Here is a 9,811-nt window from a genome sequence, read left to right as displayed (position 1 = left end):
TCCTGGGCACTGCTGTGGAGAACACAACTTCCCTGCTCATCACAGGAACCCTGGATGAACCAGAGCATGGAAAGCTTGCCTTGCTTCCCTTTCTGCTGGAGGAGAGCGGCTGTCTCACAGAGAGGGAAGGAAGCAGCATTAGATGAGGAGAATGAAAGGCAACTCTACAGTAGAATCTGGCAGAGATGAAAACATCAGCAGTTGGAAATTTGTCACTTTTGATCTCTTCAGATTACTCTGCATATGGTGGCTATATTCCTTCACAGTTCGGGCAGAATAAGAAAAATAACACCAGAAAATGGTTGGAGGTTAGATAAAAAATAATGGGAATCCATGGAACTAGGCAATACAAGGTAGCAATGACAGGTACCTCTAAGGCTGAGAAAATGAATCATAATGGAAATATCACCTTCTATGTAATTTTGCTATTAGATGTACCAAAGTGTTGTTAAGGTCAATGCCTGGTATTTATGGCTGGGGATTGATTTGACCTCAAGTTCTTTCATTTTGTTATTCTGCCAGTAGTTAAAAGTACACATTGTGCTGCCAGAAGAGTGGCTACCCAGGCCTCACTTTTCTTGTTGGCCTGTCTCGCCTTGAACAGTGTAAAATAGCTTGTGGCCAGAAGCTCTTACCCCATTTAGTTTAAGGCATTTACTACAGAGCAATTGGGAAAGGAAGGGATTGATGACAGGGACTCAGAGTTTATATGAGTAAAGCACAGGAAGTTTTACCAGAAAGAATTATGCACCAATAAGGGTCAGTTTTTTTATGGCTAGTGGTCATGGGTTTGTAATGTACAGATTAATTCCTGATTTCACATGAGGAATTAAATATGGTTTGTCATCTGACATTGCCAAAAACTTCGCAGATTAAAATAAATTGGCTTGGCATGGTGACCAAACTCTCTAAAAGAGGTAACAGTCCCACTAGTTGCAGTAATTAATGACATAATTATGCAAAGTGTGCTTCCTATTTTGCTAAAATATCTCCTAAATCTTGCAGATTTCTTGTTCTTGGCTGCTATTTTTGATTCTTACATTTACATGTTAGGAGCAGGGAATTTATTTCCTGGCACTAATAGACTTGAGTCTTTGTTTACTGGCTTGCTGGGAGCTATTTGTTAATATTTCTATATCACTAACACCTCCTACTTCCAGAGACATCACTAAACACTGGAATATGAAATTAGCAATTACAGACCTGCTAATCACTACAGTAGTGCTCACTAAGGCTTTCTTTAGCCCAGACAGGTCAATCTCCCTGTACTGCCTCTACAGCCAGGAGGAAATTTCTATAGCAAAACTTGGAGCAGAAACCCAACATTCATGTGCTCTGAAAAATTCTGGGGAGTCAACTTGGCTACAGGGGGTGTCCAGAGACAGCTTCCCTGGGCTGCAGGTATCCCTGCATTAAAACGCATGAGTTTTTTTTCTATGTAAGAAAATAAATTCTAACAAATCAAAACAAACAGTCATGCAAAGGACAAAAATTAACAAAAGGAGAAAGCTGCTGATCTCATGCTTCCCTGCAGAGAAAATGAGGAAAGGGTGGAGAATCGCCCAGGCGCTTTCTGATTATCCTGTGAGATAGGATGGGAACAATGATGTGGTTGGTGTGAGCCTGAATACAGCACTTTCTTTTTGGCACTTCAACAAATGTTGGCAGTATTTTCTTTTTTAATGTCAACATTATGTGCACAGCTTCAAGGTAAGAGTTCCAAGTCACTCAAGTTAATTGATACATCAGGGATGCGGAACTGGAACACAATGTCCTTGATGTTACTTAAAAGAATTGCAGAACTATATGTTGCTTTTACAGGAGGGACTAGAAAAATCCAAATGCACTACAAAAGTGCAGGCCAGAAATGGGGGAGTTCACTGCAGATCTTTCCTTCAATGCCAGAGTGATTGAAATACTCTGAAATTTTATCTTCTGCACTAGTTTTGATGCATAAATACTGTCCTGCCTCCCAAGATGGATCTACTTCTCCTATGCAGAGCTGTCCTTTTGCTGGCTGTAGGAACATTTTCATACAGAAGAAGTGAGGACTTTGCACTCTGAATTCCCAGCTGTCTGCTGCAATGTAGCCTCAAGGCTTCAAAATTTGGTGTGAGATGTTGTCAGTGCAAAGACAGACCCCTGTGCTCAGTGGAGAGAAGGAACACTGCTGACCAGTAGCTTCTGCTCAGGGGATGGAGCACCTGCCTGTAAGCTCGGGCTGCAGCTGAACATCCACCTGTGATGAAGGCATTACAGACACTCAGGCCACATCCTCTTCACCCTTACCTTGTGCTTGCAGGCTCCTGTCCTCAGCCCCTGTCCTTCTCTGGCCATGCAGGTGGAGCAATGACTGAGCCACCCACTGCCACTGGCCAGTGCATGAGGCAGAGGGAACAGAATGGGGAGTGCATGTTCAGACAGGCACCATGTAAATACAGGGTCAAGAAGTGCCAGGAGAGCCAGCCTGCCTCCAGCACTGCACTCCCATAGATGTGTGTCACACCTGTCAGCCTGGTGTGGCTTCTCTTGGGAATACCCAGGAGCATGACAGGCAATAAGATATGCTCACTTGAGTAACTGACTCAGAGGAGTCAGCTTCCTGAGACAAAAATTCTGAGATTCCATGCTTTACAAGAATCTAAAGAGGCTCTTCAGAGCCCCCAAAACCTTGACTCTGCCCCAAGTAACAGCTCAGTACAAACTTTATGAAGCCACTGTCTGCTCTGCATCACTGCAGGGGCATTGCTGCAGTTTACCTAATCCAACAAAGGCAACATTTGTCTTGCTACAGTCAGGTAGGGAAGACTTGTAGGACTTGTCCTAACTGTATTTTTATAATCACACACTTCCTCTGCACAATGGTCACTGGGTGTAACTGTAAATAAGGATTGCTTTCATCTTCAAGTTCAAAATGATGAGGTTTCTCCATTGCTTATGTAGTGATCATGCACTAAGACACAGGGGGATCACAGCTGCCAAGGCCAGCCAAGGGTTTTGTGTTCCTGAGAGGGTGGCTTCAATTATTTTCTATCTCATTGCTAATCTACTTTTATAGTATAATTCACTCTTGCAAATCAAAACTGACTTCAAAACAGTGTACCCACATAGTGAAATTCATAAGATCTTTAGTGCCTGAAACCCAGAGCACTTCGTAAGTTTTGACACCAGTTTCCAGGGTTTAACACCGCTCTCATGTGAGCGATACCCCTGCATGCATTTCACTGGAAGATGTAGCAAAGGTGAGGAACTATTCCAGCACTACGAAGGGAAATCTTTTGACACCTCCAGCTGAAGCTCAGAAGATCCTGCCTGCCATCTATACCTCCCATTTACTTTAGCCCATTTCTTTATTTATGCAAGCTGTATGTTCTGCATAGAGCAATAACAATATTAAAAAGCAGAAGGGTGACACTTGCCTGTTTTATTTGTTTATGAACAACATAACTGGATGTGGCAACCTCCATGGCTCAGAGGAGAGGACATGGGCTGCAAGGGAAATGCCTTCAGCACCTCTGGAAGCCAGGCTGTGAGCACACTTTCCAGAGGTAACCTCGTCTCCTTGGCCTCTGTATGCTGAGATACTCCAACATGAAGTGATTTGATTTGAAAGGTGAGTTGCAGAGTTAAGAGGGAGCTGTAATCTAGCAGTTTGTCACTCCTTAGAAGTTACAGCTTGTCTCCGTGACCAACAAGAGCTCCCAGGCCAAGATCAGGATGCTCTCATTCTTCCACAAATCAGTCCTTGCTTCTGAAAGCTCCTTCTGACTCTGGTTTTAGTGAATTTAAATGCAGAAAAATCCCTTCCCCAGGGACACGGGCTTGTTCCTTTGACAAATAGCTGCTCCTGACCCTTTGCCTCAGCATGACTCTGCTCCCACTGACCTTGGATCAGGATCAGCTTCCTCCCCCAGAGTTTAGCAAAATGGGTATTTAAACAGGGAATCCTCAAGCTGTGAAGACCTTTCTGAAAGAGACAAAATTAGAACTGATATCAGCAACTGTACATTTATAAGCTGTGCTGGCTTCAAACCATATTTAACTTTTAACCAGGTTTGTTATGAGAGGGCTTGTAGCCAAGATTAACATAAAAAAAAATCCATAAAAACATCATAACAGCTCTGATTTCTGAATAAATACATGTTAAATAAACTAGCTTTGAGTGATGCTTTCACAGTAATTAATTTTTAACCTTAATCTTTACTCACTGTAAGACAAAACTTATTTTTTGGATCTATATGCTAATTTTCAATGGCAAGCAAAATTCATACACGATGGTCAACGTAGGCAACACCTTGGTATAATTTCCTTCTACTTTTCTAGTATAGCTCACACATTTTTTCTGGTGGCACAAAATAATTCTATGCTACATTATCTACGTAAGAATTGCTTACAGAAAATGAAACCATTTTGTTTTGTAGTTTTGAATGCTACAGATCAGCACCAGGTGTGCATGACAATCCTAATCAGAAAATATTAACTGGTCCACAAAGTGTCCTGGATTCACCAACAGTTAGATATTCAAGCATTAATAAATAGCATATGACTGAATTAGTGATTTTTGAAAGGTAATCAGCAGCTGGACTGGAACTTATCCAGAATGAAATCCTGCTATGTTATGCTGCTGGCATGCTGGGAATCAGACACAGCTGCTGATTTTACAAAAATGAGAAATCAAATAGAGCCTGTGCCAGTGCTTAGTCACCCTCGGTGCAAAAGTGTTCCCTGCTGTTCAGAGGGAACAGTTTCAGTTTGTGCCTCTGGTCCTGCCACGGGGCACCAGGACCTGCTGCACTGTGCAGACCACTGGAATTTGTTCTGGCAGCAGCTGAGCCAGTGTCAATACTGCCCCAGAGCCTACAGACCACCTGGGAAAGAAGCACATTAAAGCTTTTACTCATGAATAAGCTCACAGAAAATGAATGCAGAGTCTCACCACTGCAGGCTGTTCTCAGATCTGCTGTGGCTGCTCCTGACCTGGGCCTGCCACCTGCTGTGATGGTGATGTGCTTGAACTGCACAGAGTGAAATTTTTCTAAAAACTGGTTTGTTGTGGACTGTGAGCTCACAACTCTCTTTCCTGACACTCTCCTAGAGCAGTGATTGTAGCTGTCTTATTAGTCCTTCTGCCTTGCCTTATTTAGTGCAGCCAGCCATGCTATAGAGACGTATACAAGTTACTTCCAATTACAAATTAAGCTGAAATCAAGACCAAGATTGCTTTAAGAAATAACAAAAGCCAAAGAAAAGCAACAGGAAGGATGAAAAATATAGTCACCTGCTTTATCTAGTGATGTCTTGGTGCAAGGGCAGGGAGGTGAGACGGGAGAAGACCTGGCCTGTCCATGATGGCTGCTCTGAGGGACATCAGCAGTCAGACTTAGGAAGCAGAGCCAGGAAAGGTGCAAATTCAGGAAGATTTCATGTCAAATCTGTACAAGGATGATTTCTGTGGGACTGGCTCATGATGCCAACTTAGCCAAGACAGACACAGTTCCAGAGGAGCCATAAATAGAGGCATGCTGCTGCGTTCTCTGGTCACATTTACTCCACTTTTTAAGCCTAAAATTCTAAGCAACTACTGCTTTATCTTAAAGCTTGATTAAAGCTAACCATGTATACATAGCTGTCATAATCTCACACACACTATTCATATTATTCCTGAGGGGAACAAATGGATCACTCAAAAGCACACTAGGAAACTTTAGAGTCTCAAGGTGCTGGTTTTGGCTGGGGTAGAGATAATTTCCTCACAGTAACCAGTCCAGGGCTGTTGTTTCAGCTTTGTGCTGAGAACAGTGTTGATAACAAGGAATGTTTCTGTTATTGCTGAGTGGGGCTTGCAGTGTCAAGGCCTTTTCTGCTTCTCACAGCCTCTCACTGGGGAGGAGGCTGAGGCTGCCCCAGGAGCTGGGACAGCTGACTCCTCCTGGCCCAAGGGATATTCCAGGCTGTAAGAGGTCATGCTCAGTGTATAAAGCTGGGGGAAGGAAGAAGGGGGAACATTCTGATTGATGATGTTTGTCTTCCTGAAGTCACCATTAGGTGTGATGGAGCCCTGCTGTCCTGGACATAGCTGGCTGGCCCATGAGGAAGTGGTGAATGAATTCTTGGGTTTAGTTTCCTTTGCCTGTGTGTGCAGCTTTTATCTGTTCAATTGTCTTTACCTTGTTCCTAGAGTTTTCTCACTTCTACTTTTCCAGTTCTCCCCCTCATCCCTCCAAGGGAGGTGAATGAATGAGCAGCTGTGGGCTGAGGTGCCTGAGGGGGTTAAACCACAACATTCAGTACAGAGTGTGCTGTGGACTTTTCAGGAACCTGAAGGCAGTCTCTACCTGCTGGCCTGGCAGGCAAGCTGGGCACAGCAGGATTAGTCTGTACCTCTCTGGGAAGCAATAAGAAAATGGGAACAGTATCTAAGACTAGATTAAGTTGAAGTTTCTTTTGTATTATTTGTACCTATTGTTACTGCTGCCCCTCCATGTGTCTGAGGCAGAAGGTGGCCACTGTCTTGAGGGAATGCCCCAAGGATGGTAAGGGTTTGCTGAGCATAAGCAATAAGCATACCTATAAGCAGAAAGGGCTCATAGGAACAGAAGATGAGCATCAAGTTAGTTACAGGTTACTGTGGGGAGGGATACCAAAATCTTGATACATTAGTGATTTTCTCTACACCAGCACCAGACCTATAAAGTGTGGTTTTGTTCTGTTTTAGCCACAGGCTTTTAGTCTATTGCTTTCCTTACTGGGAGTTGTTGTAAGTAAAATATGCTTTTTCAGTTTTGGGTCCAGCACTTCCAAAAGGATTTATGGGCTTTTGATACTTTACTGCACTTTGATACAATATTGCATTATTATGGGTTTGCTTTTTTTTTTTTTTACAAAAACACATTATATAGAAAATTAGAGCTTCTTAAAACCCAAGTGTTGTAAGAATTATTGGGACATCGCTCAAGTATCATCTCGCAGAAACAAGAGACATGAACAGCAACTTTGTGCCAGAGCATGATGATGCTCACCCCTACTAACTGGTTTGTCTGCCTTCAGTTCCTGTTTCAAACTATCATGAAAACATCAACGAGACAAGCATTTCTGACAGCTGCAGACTGATTTACACTGGCAATGCACAGAAAAACCACAGAGAAAAGGATAGGAAGTCTACAGACTGCAGTGAAAAGATTTTTATCTGTATCAATGCCAGTGGCTAATAATCCCTGAAGACCTGAGATCACAGCATTGATGAAAAAGGATTGTTGTGAACACCTCATACATCTCATCAAACCTGTCTTCTACTGAACCCAAAAAATGCTGGTCACAGCACTGACAACTCTGCCATAAAAAATCCTGAGCTGCTTTTACAGTAGGGTCTAACAAAGTGAGAAAGGGATTTAAAACGAACACCTGACACACTGAGCACCATCTCTGGCTGAATGGTACTGAAATAATTATTTGTGTTTACTGTCCAGCACTGTCATCAATGGAGGCCTGCTAGCACTGGGTAGGACTGAATACACTGAATTGCTTGAACAGACACTAGGAAAATGGGAATCACAGTGGAACCTACAGAAAAAGAAAGTGTGTCTACCTGTGTTAAATCATTGCAGTTCTTTAGTGGAAAATCAGTAACAGCTCCAAATTTTGTAACACTGACAATGTTCTTCAGCTGCTGACAGCACAGGCTCCATAAAGTGAGCAGCTACAGCCCACAAAATCCTCTGCAATTACAGCTCCAAAAGGTAAGGAAAACACCATTTTCATCTGCACTTAGTCTAGATTTGAGCACGTCTTTTTAAAAAATGGCTACAATCAGGCTCCAGCAAGACTGCAGACTGCTTGCCTGTTACTGGCAGAAAGTCACAAATCAGTGGTATATGATTAGGAGGGATGACTTCCCTATCCAAGTATTTGAAAATGTTTATACTAAGAAGTAGGAAAAAAAACCAAACTAGTTATAAATCAGCAACATAGGGCTTTGGTAGGTTCATCAAAGTACCGCTTCTATGATTTTTATCTTCTTCATTACTTGCCCATTCCTACCAACTTCCTAAACACCAGTTCTAAGCAATTCCTGTATTTAAATTAACACATTATTTATAAACTGGAATGGAAATTTCTCCTAGTGTCCCTGACCACTATAATAAGATCTGTCAGATCTCTACACTGGGAAAGCATTACATCCTGTCAGTGTCCTCAGGATGCAATTCTTCCAGCAGATGTGTCAATACAGAACAAAAAGAGACTATGAAGTTGTAACAGAACTTAAGATGTGGGTGGTTTTGATGTTGCATGTGTCAGGAAATGATATGAAGATGTAGCACATCTCACCAATAATAATTTGAGATGAGGAAGAAAAAAAGAGTTAATGCTAAAATATTTGCTTTCCCTAATCCCTACAGAAAAAAGAGCCCCCATTACACTGAAGAGTTGCAGCCAAGTTCCTAGTGCTGCTCTGAACATCTCAATCTGCATTCTCTTCTCGTTGTTCTAGACCACCACCTAATGGCAAGGCTCGGGCTGAGCCCGTCTGGCTGCTGCGTGCTGGGGAATGCCACAGGCAGAGCTCACAGCCCCAGCTCAGCAAGGGACAGGCAGGATTCTGCTAGGAGCAGATTTTCCCTTCTCCTTCCCACTGACCCTTGGGATAGCTCGCACAGGCTAGGGCAGAGCTGCTCTTCTGCATTGCTGCTGAACTTCCAGCAGCAGGGCAATTTGGTAATGTTTTTGCAGAACTGAACTATGTGACCTGGATCAGCACTAACAGGCCTCACTCACTAATTACTTAGGACATTCTTATCCTAGAGCCTCGTTCCTGAAGATTACTGAAGCTTAGTACTTACTCTAAAATAACTTGCTTTATCTGTGACAGTGCAGAGCAATCTCCCAGAACAACTGCAGGCTGGCTTCCGCTCCTTGCCTCATCCTTCTCACATGGATCAAGCAGTGCAGTCGCTGCTCACTCGTCAGTCCAGGCTCTCCCATTACTGGTGAAGAAATTAGTTACTCTAAATTAGTTCCCTAATAAATCGATTCCAACTCTCTCTTTCTTCCCCTCTGTGGACTTTCTACTTAATTATTGGAAACCTTTGAAAAAAGAAACAGTTCTCCTGCTTTGACTACCTTCTCCTTTTGAAAACAAGCTGTATGAGTCCTAGTTAATGCCAGTAAGCCTGGCACACTCATTCCCCAGGACCCAACTCATGGAAAACACTGGTGAAGTTCTGACTACCCCTAAAGTGAGGCACACATGCAAACAAGTAGAAAATGTTAACATAAATACTCAGTGAAAATGCAACCAGCAGAATCTCAAAGTACACAATTTTAATCTGCACCATTTTCATCAGACTGGACCCACTTGTCTTTCAAGTAAGGGACAGGAATAGTTGCAGTTTTGGCTGAGGTTATCTACGCACTCCCACTCATCCTGCTCCTGCAGCAGCAATCCTTCATCCCCTATTGCTAGTATTTTGTGGGATTTCTGAATGGACTAACACACCTGTATTAAACCATACCCTATGAAGAATCTATATGTCTGAAATTCACTTCTCCAGTTCACTCTGCTATTTGTTTACCACCACCTGGTGACACCTCACAGGCTAAGCCTTCAGAAAACTCTCGAATTTAGGATGGTCCAGTTTATCCAGACTCATTACATTTTCAGGCACATTAGACATTTCTGCCACCATTATTTCATTAGTTCGGTTTTTTATGTCTGCAGCGTTTTTGCTATGAGCCAATCCACTTTTCCCAGGTTTAGAAACTCGACCTCTACTTTATTATTTTTCTCTTCTCAGCAATGCAATAAAGAGCCACC

At 42.8% G+C, this 9,811-nt stretch overlaps 1 protein-coding gene and 1 long non-coding RNA gene across 6 annotated transcripts in view; both read right to left on the bottom strand.

The window, feature by feature from the left end:
• Positions 1 to 3,393: 3,393 nt before the first annotated feature.
• LOC107200048 lies at positions 3,394 to 8,830 on the bottom strand. Its single transcript, XR_001519476.2, has 2 exons — positions 5,279 to 8,830; positions 3,394 to 3,967 (listed from the first exon to the last, which is right to left on the bottom strand). It is a non-coding gene; the product is annotated as an uncharacterized LOC107200048 (long non-coding RNA).
• A 473-nt stretch (positions 8,831 to 9,303) lies between these two features.
• EPC1 (enhancer of polycomb homolog 1) overlaps positions 9,304 to 9,811 on the bottom strand; it is a 66,659-nt gene continuing 66,151 nt past the window's right edge. For all 5 annotated transcript variants that reach the window (XM_015617982.3, XM_015617985.3, XM_015617984.2 and 2 more), the window contains one exon: positions 9,304 to 9,811. This exon is cut by the window's right edge and continues 2,482 nt beyond it. The gene's annotated coding sequence lies outside the window, so the exon portion shown is untranslated.

This window comes from Parus major, chromosome 2, assembly GCF_001522545.3.
Source record: "Parus major isolate Abel chromosome 2, Parus_major1.1, whole genome shotgun sequence".
In the NCBI taxonomy this organism is placed as follows: Eukaryota; Metazoa; Chordata; class Aves; order Passeriformes; family Paridae; genus Parus; species Parus major.
Note: the sequence above shows the minus strand (reverse complement) of the source record. Positions and strands in the feature narration are given on the sequence as shown.